We start from the raw sequence: 7058 nt of genomic DNA on the forward strand, positions 1-7058 counted from the left end.
AGTGTGTAGGATATACCCTGTTTTGTCATCTTCTGCATGATTCCCTCTCCAATCTAGAAGGTATTCTGCAGATAGAAGAAAAAGAAGGTAGTGTTTGGACCTCAGAGCTTCTCTAGGCTGTTTCCCAGTTGTTTTCCATGCTCCTTGTGCTGGTCCAGTCCTAGCTAGCAGGTCAGGTGTGCAATGGAAGGTCCCAACACCTGCCTGGCTGAAGCTCCCAGCAGTCTCTTATGTCAAAGCTGTTTGTTTGTAACAATATTGGAGTAGGTGCTATATGCAGTCACTGCCAAAAGACGGATCATATTATATTTTACAGAGTATCGTGATTATTTCTATGTTGGTTCTTACTTAGCCTATTATTGTTGGCTGTTATTTACAGCTGTGTTGTATGAGAGGATAACTGTCTGACATTTGCTGCACTATCTGTGAGTATATGGGAGTCAGCCCACATGGAGAAAAATGTACTTCTTGCTCCCCTAACCGAAGGGCTTTTCAATGCAGGTGATGCACTTTAGTCATGCTAAGCTCAGCAGCGTGTTACCCCCTCGAACCACAGGAGTTCCTGCCTGGTAGTTGCTTCCATTTCCAGATAGTTTCTCCTTTTTAAGGAGCTTGGGCTTTGGCAGTGTGCATTGTGGCACTCTGCAGCACTTCTGAATACTGTGAATTCCCCCTCACCCCCCAAACACATACTTGTATCTAAAAGCAGTTTTACTGAGTTGTTCAGGTACGGCTGCACTGAAAAGCAACTTGTGTTGACCAAACATGTTTCAGGAGTGTGTAGGGTGCCTGCAATGGGTTGAATATCCTTACCAAAATCCTACTGATCTTCTGTTGTTAAATGAGAATAGGCCCTGTTGCAGGTTGTGATAAAGAAACTCAATCTGCGGGATAAGGCGCAGGGTAAATGATCTCCTTATCTGTGGCCATTCAGTGTAACCACGTTGTTTACAACATGCATTTGCCAAGTTCTTTATTCTTTTTAGCTGAAGTAGTGCTCACGATGACTAACCACGTTACAGTTGATCTTCCTTTCTCTAAAAGAATAAGCTATTTGCAGCGCAAGTGGAGCTGTAAGTGCCCAGGTTGTGGCTAAGGCATAGGGTGGGTGGGAGGGTTGTAGTGAGGGAGATAGAGGGAAGAAGAATGTTTTATTGCTTTAACTGGAGCGTGAGGCTAAATGAGGTGTAATTCAGAACGAGCTGCTCTTTCAGTGACACGCTGTAGGAAGTGCAGGCTGGAGGTGTGGGTTGAAGAACCAGCTCAGAGCACTGGGTTGTAATATTTCCTTTGCAGTGCCATGAGATGTTGGCCAGACGGTGCTATTAGTTTCCTTTCCCACATGTGCTTTTTGTTGGAGGTGGGTGGTGTGAGCTCATGTTCTCTGCAATCATCCCTGGCATCTCGTTGTGCATAACAGCTCCCTCTCTTAGTGTGCTTTTCCTATGAAGTGCAATATGGCAGAAGCTGTCCATGAGTAAGTAAGCTTAGCAGTGTTGCTGCCTGTTTTAGGAAGGGCTGAGCACAGCTGCCTTTCAACTGTCAGACCAGAAAGGTTTCTGTGTTCTTCACTGACATTGGCTGCTGGTCCTTGGGAACCTGCTGACATCTCAGTGGTGAGTGTGCTCCCATGCTGGGCTTTGTTCATGAGATCCCTCTGCTTTTCAGCCAGAAGATTCTGGCACCATTATATCTTGAACCAGCACACTTCTTCAATGGATATTTAAACAGAGCATGGGATCCATGAATCTGTACAGTGCTCTGCAGTGTGAATCCATGTGTGCACCTTCCTCTTGGTAGCTTGGAGGTACACACACTGCATCCATTCCTGCAGGTCTTCCCAGTTTCAGTGCCTCTTTGCAGTTAATCCAGGTGACTTTTGCTTACAGCTGTACCTCCCTTACCAGCTGTTGTCCCTGCTCTGCTGAGGTGAATTATTCAGCTGAATTTATCCTTGCCAAAGCTGTGACTGAGAGAGTTGGGGGGAAATATATGGAGCAGCCCCCCAGGGCATTTGTTTCTTCTGAGTGCTGGGCCTTTTCTTGAAGGCAGTTATGAGCCTCTACATTACATTGTATTTATTATGCACTTCTTATGGTGTCTGATGGAAACTATGGTAAAGCTTGCTTGCCAGTGTCCTCTCCATCCTTCTGCATTCAGCATTGATTGTAGCTGATACTGAGAAGCTGTCTTGGCAGAAAAGAAGTGGCTGTGGACAAATGGGAATGATGTGAGAATAAGAGTGGTTGAAAACCCACTGGGGTTTTTCCTTTTGCCTCTTCTGAGCTATGTCTTCCTCGACTGGAAGAAGAGAAACGCTCTCATTAGAGACCTTTGGTGGAGGCTGGCTGTACTGGGAGACAGCATGGTTAAGTGATGGAAGAAGAGAGCCTTTGTCCTGGCATGGTGTGTGAGCTGGAAGAGATACCCTGAATCCTCTGCCATCTGAACACCTACAAAGGGCCATCAGGATCCTGGACAAGGAGGTGCTGCAAGGCTGTTTGTTCAAGATCAAGAAGGACATCTGTGAGTGGGGTGATAAGCAGGGTGTGCTTGGAGCAGCTCAAGGTCAACAGATCACTTGCACCTTGTTTTCTTTGGTCATCTATCCCAAATGGCTGGCATTTTCCTTGCTCCTTTGGAAGTAAGTGAGACCACTCTGTAAGCAGCTGCTCATCAGCCTTAACAGCTCTGCACCTTGCTCTCTGCACTTGTTCACATGAACACGGACAGCTATTGTGACTGAAGCCTTGTTTTAAGTGGCCAGCCTCCCTGGCACACATCTCCTACAACCTGGAGTTCCTGAATCAATTTGTCTTGGTAAGAAAAGCTCTGTATCTAAGTACCCACCACAAGCAGGAGCTCTCACCGAGTGTTTGCACTATTTCTAAGAGGCACGTAGCGCAGAATGCATGGCTTCTTTTTGTGTCCTGCGCCTAATGAGTTTAATTAAATGGAGCACGACAGACTTATCGACGATGTAGGTTTATTTTTTCATTCATACTGCGTTTCGGGGGAAAAAGCTTTTAAGTAAAGGCCTATTTACCAGTCAAATAACCTGTGCCGTATGTCTGTTTGTCTTCCTGGAGAGGCAGAAACCTCCCAGCCCTTTCTAGGCTGCAGGTGGAGGGGAGGTTACAGGTACAGGCCATGCAGCTCACTAGAGGGCACCCGCCTGCTGCTGGTGGAGCAGGATGCTGGCAGCTTCCTCTCAGCTCCTCGCCTCTGGGTTGCGCTCATGGAACCTTTAATGCAGGCATAAATAGGTTGCTATGGGGGGTGGTGGGAGTCCTGCGGTTAGGATTCAGCTTTCTTTAGTCTCCTCTTGGTTTATGGGGCTGGTTGGAGACCAGCAGGTTGCGCGTAATCAAGAGGAAGACAGATGAGCGCACTCTGCTCCTTTGTGTTGGAAACGAGCACCACGCACACCCTGCAGTGATTGATCGCTTGCTGCTTGCCAAGGAGGAGATGCTGCTTCACAATGAGCATCTTGACTGCATTGTAGGACAACAATAAAGCTCCACCTGTGGCATCGGAACAGGAGAAAGGGGAGCTGGTTCCCCCATCCCTGACACGAGGATACCTGCAGGCAGGAGGTGGAGGTGGTTGTGTGGCTCCTGTGCAGCCCCCTGCTTGTGTGCCTGGCTGTATTTCTCCAAGCAGCTTTGGGGAGGGTTGGAGTCTGGGATCACCTGTTGGCAGGCAGCTGGTTTGCACCTAACAGCCATTCCTATTCTGCCTTGTAGCAGCAATAGGAGCAGTAATTAGGTTTGCTGGTAGCCCCTGCCAATCTTGAAGCCTGCAGGGAAGTTCTTGGCTCTGCCCCTGCTGTCTAATCTCAGCGTAACCTTACTTTGCACCCTGCCAGCAAAACCAACCAGTCCCAACATGCTCCAAAGCACAGGAGCTGCATGAAGCAGATCCCGTGGAGCAGAACATTAAAACACTCATCAGCTTCTGAAGCAATTCCCTTCCTTCTGCGGGTCCCAGATGAACGAGGTGATCCAGTGTTGCTTTATGCACTCGGTGCAAGAGAAGCTCTCCCTGAGAAGGAACGATTGCTTTGCTCCTCTGGGAATCCTTCCTGTATGTGTGCAGCTGGCCACATGTTTCCACCAGGCTGGGGTGGTGCAGGAGGCTGCTGCAGAGCATCTGCGTCCATCCTGCATTGCTCAGCAGGCTGAACAAATCCTCCTATTTCTAACAAAACATATTGGAGCAAGATGGAATCGCTCACCTCAGAGCTCGGCTTAACAGGGAGGGCTGGTCAGGTGCGTGCTGGAAAGAGGTGGCCATTCATCTCCTATGGGAAACAGCAGGACAGCTGGCATTTCATCCTCACAGATGCAAGAGGGATGGTGGTTCCATGGGGAAGAGGTACTGTTCTGTAGCTTAGCAGAAAGGCTTTGTATTGTAGGGCTGCTCCTGCTTGGCTGCTGCTCTGTGAAGACCTTCAGCTTCGCTGTACTGCTTTATATCTCATCTTTCATAGTGGTTTGGGGGCAGTGTCAGTGACCCAGGTGTCAGCATTAGGGAACCCTCTGAACAAAAGCCCTGGACAAAGAGTCACCTGGCAGAGTCTGCATTAAACCACCCTGGCACTGCAGCATCCTCCTGTGCACCCAGCAGTAAATCAGGAAGGACGTTCACTGGAGTGATTTAGTGGGATGCTTTAAATGGCACATAAACGTTTGCATATTGCTGCGAGCGTGGGAGCAGCTTTGACAAGTGCTAGGTGTTATTATTTTGTTTGGAAACCATGTTCTCCTTAAAATCAATACCACAAAGGAGAATACAAGAGCAAGCGAGTTAACTTGCTACAATGGTCTCATTATTGCCATTAGCAGAGGATTGTAAGCCACGCTGACAGCCCTTCCAGCTCCAGCTGTTACTCTCATTTGGCATAAAGCAGCACTCGCTTCATCCTGACGGAGCACTCTTATCTCTGACCCTTGCTCGGAAAGTTGTGTTTTCTCCTCCTACCTGGAAATAAAACATGTTCGAGCCGGGCCTTTAAACCATAAAAATAAGCAGAAAAATAACCCTGAACTTGGCTTAAAACACTGCCCACCAGCACTGTGTCATCAATCAGCTGTGCTAGCATAGAGGGCAAGGAGTGCGGCCCATCCTCAGCTATTAACCCTGTGCACGTCACAGTGGGGATGCTCATCTGTCCTTCTGTGCTTGGATTCAGCCTGTGCATTGAGTTCCCATTGCTCTCTGGGTCCAATCCAGTTCAGGTCTGAGGCCTGCCCTGCTGATGGGGGGGATGTTTAATTCAACTCTTTGGCTGCTCTATCCAGATTTAATGTCCTATAGGTGCCGCTTATCTCTCCCCACTTAAAGCTGTGTGATTCCCCATTTAACTATGTCCTGTTCTCTCCATACCAGTGAGGCTCACAGTTCAATTAAAGATTTACCAGGTGGGCATTGGCATCCATGGGGCAACCCTAAGCCAGCACAGAGCAATCTGTGTCACTGCACTGGGACGAGGCAGCTCATGGCAAAGCCTCATCACTGCTGTAATATTTATCACGAACTGACTTTGGTAGATCAATATTTTATTGGGAAGGTTGCTGGGGCGATTCATGCTCTGAGCATCCTCCATCCGCCAGAGCGAAGCCTGGACTATTAGGGATAATTAACTTTTTTTTGCTGGTTACCTTTCATGAAGTCGTAAATCTTTAATGCTGGCTGGGAATTTAATAACTGAGATCCGAGCAGCGACCTCAAAACTGACAGCAAGGTTGGGGTTGGAAGGGGGGGGGCAGCTGGGAGCACAGTGAGGATGGAGGGTGCAGGATCTGTGCTCCTCCAGCCCAACCCTGCTGCACTCATGCAGCTGCTTTGCATGGAAGAAGAAAAACCCCAACAATATCCAGTAGGAAAACCCAGTATTTCCATGCAAGCTGCTGCTGCCACCATCCTCTATGGGCTCTTTCTCAGCTGCTGAGTAGCACTTAGAATTATGTTTCCAAGCAGAAAAGGCTGCTCTCCATTCCCCCCCCCACACACACATACACCAGGATCTTGGGATGCACCACAGCCTCTCCCTCCCGTAGCAGATGTTCCCCCCTCTCCCACAGCCGGCTGTCACTGAGCTGCATTATTTATCCACCCGGTAACATTTGCAGGGATTTAGTGTTTAATAACTGTCACTCCAATCTATCTTTCCTTAATCCCCCCCCCTCTCAGATCTGGCGTGGTGGCAATTTTAAATATTTATCAGCTCCGTTTGTGTGCTTCTCCGTTCAGGTTGCAATTTTCTTGTAATTAAACATTTACAAGATGCTACGTGAGGTGTACAAAGGGTTGGTTAAAGACCAAAACCCTCCGGCATTCCTGCTGGAAACCTGTGGCTCCCTATAGGTTTTCCATGGGTCTGAGTGATGGGGCAGCCACCCCCATGCACCTCCAGGCAGGTTTTGCTGCTGTTTTTCCCCGCTGCTGCTCTCAGTGTGGTTCCTCGAGGTGCAAAGCAGCTTTCTGCAAGGGATGGGGCTTTCAGCCCCCTGTTGCTGTGGCTTTGCCCTTCCAAACCCTCCCACTGCTGCTCTCCCTGTGGCTCTTTGCTCCTCCCAGCTGGGGCTCCAGCTCCTTCTTTCCTATCAGCATCCGTTTCTCATTAGCAGGAGCCCTGCCACGTGCAAACCCAAACTCAATTCCCCCTCCCTGCCCCTCATTAGGATTTAACACGGCTCCAGGATGACTCCATAGACCCCCGGCTTACCAGCATCCATAGTGCATTGCCACGTTGCGACAAAACAACCCTATGTCCCCAAACCTTTACTCCTTTGGTGACCTCCCCCCCTCCAAAGCAGGAGGTGAAACCTGAGCACCCCAGTGCAAGGTGGGGAGGAGTATCCCAAAACACAGAGCAGGGACTGGAAATTAAGCAATGCAGCTAATAGCAAAGCACCCCCTTCCAGCACCAAGGAGGTCAGTGCTCTCCTGGCTCAAAGCAGATCTGCTCTCCATCAGTGTGATTGATGGGCACCTCACTGCCCACCTGAGCTCAACTGAACCCATTTCCTTGGTGGTTGGCTCAGGTAGGAGCT

Source organism: Excalfactoria chinensis, chromosome 23 (genome assembly GCF_039878825.1).
Source record: "Excalfactoria chinensis isolate bCotChi1 chromosome 23, bCotChi1.hap2, whole genome shotgun sequence".
Taxonomy (NCBI): Eukaryota; Metazoa; Chordata; class Aves; order Galliformes; family Phasianidae; genus Excalfactoria; species Excalfactoria chinensis.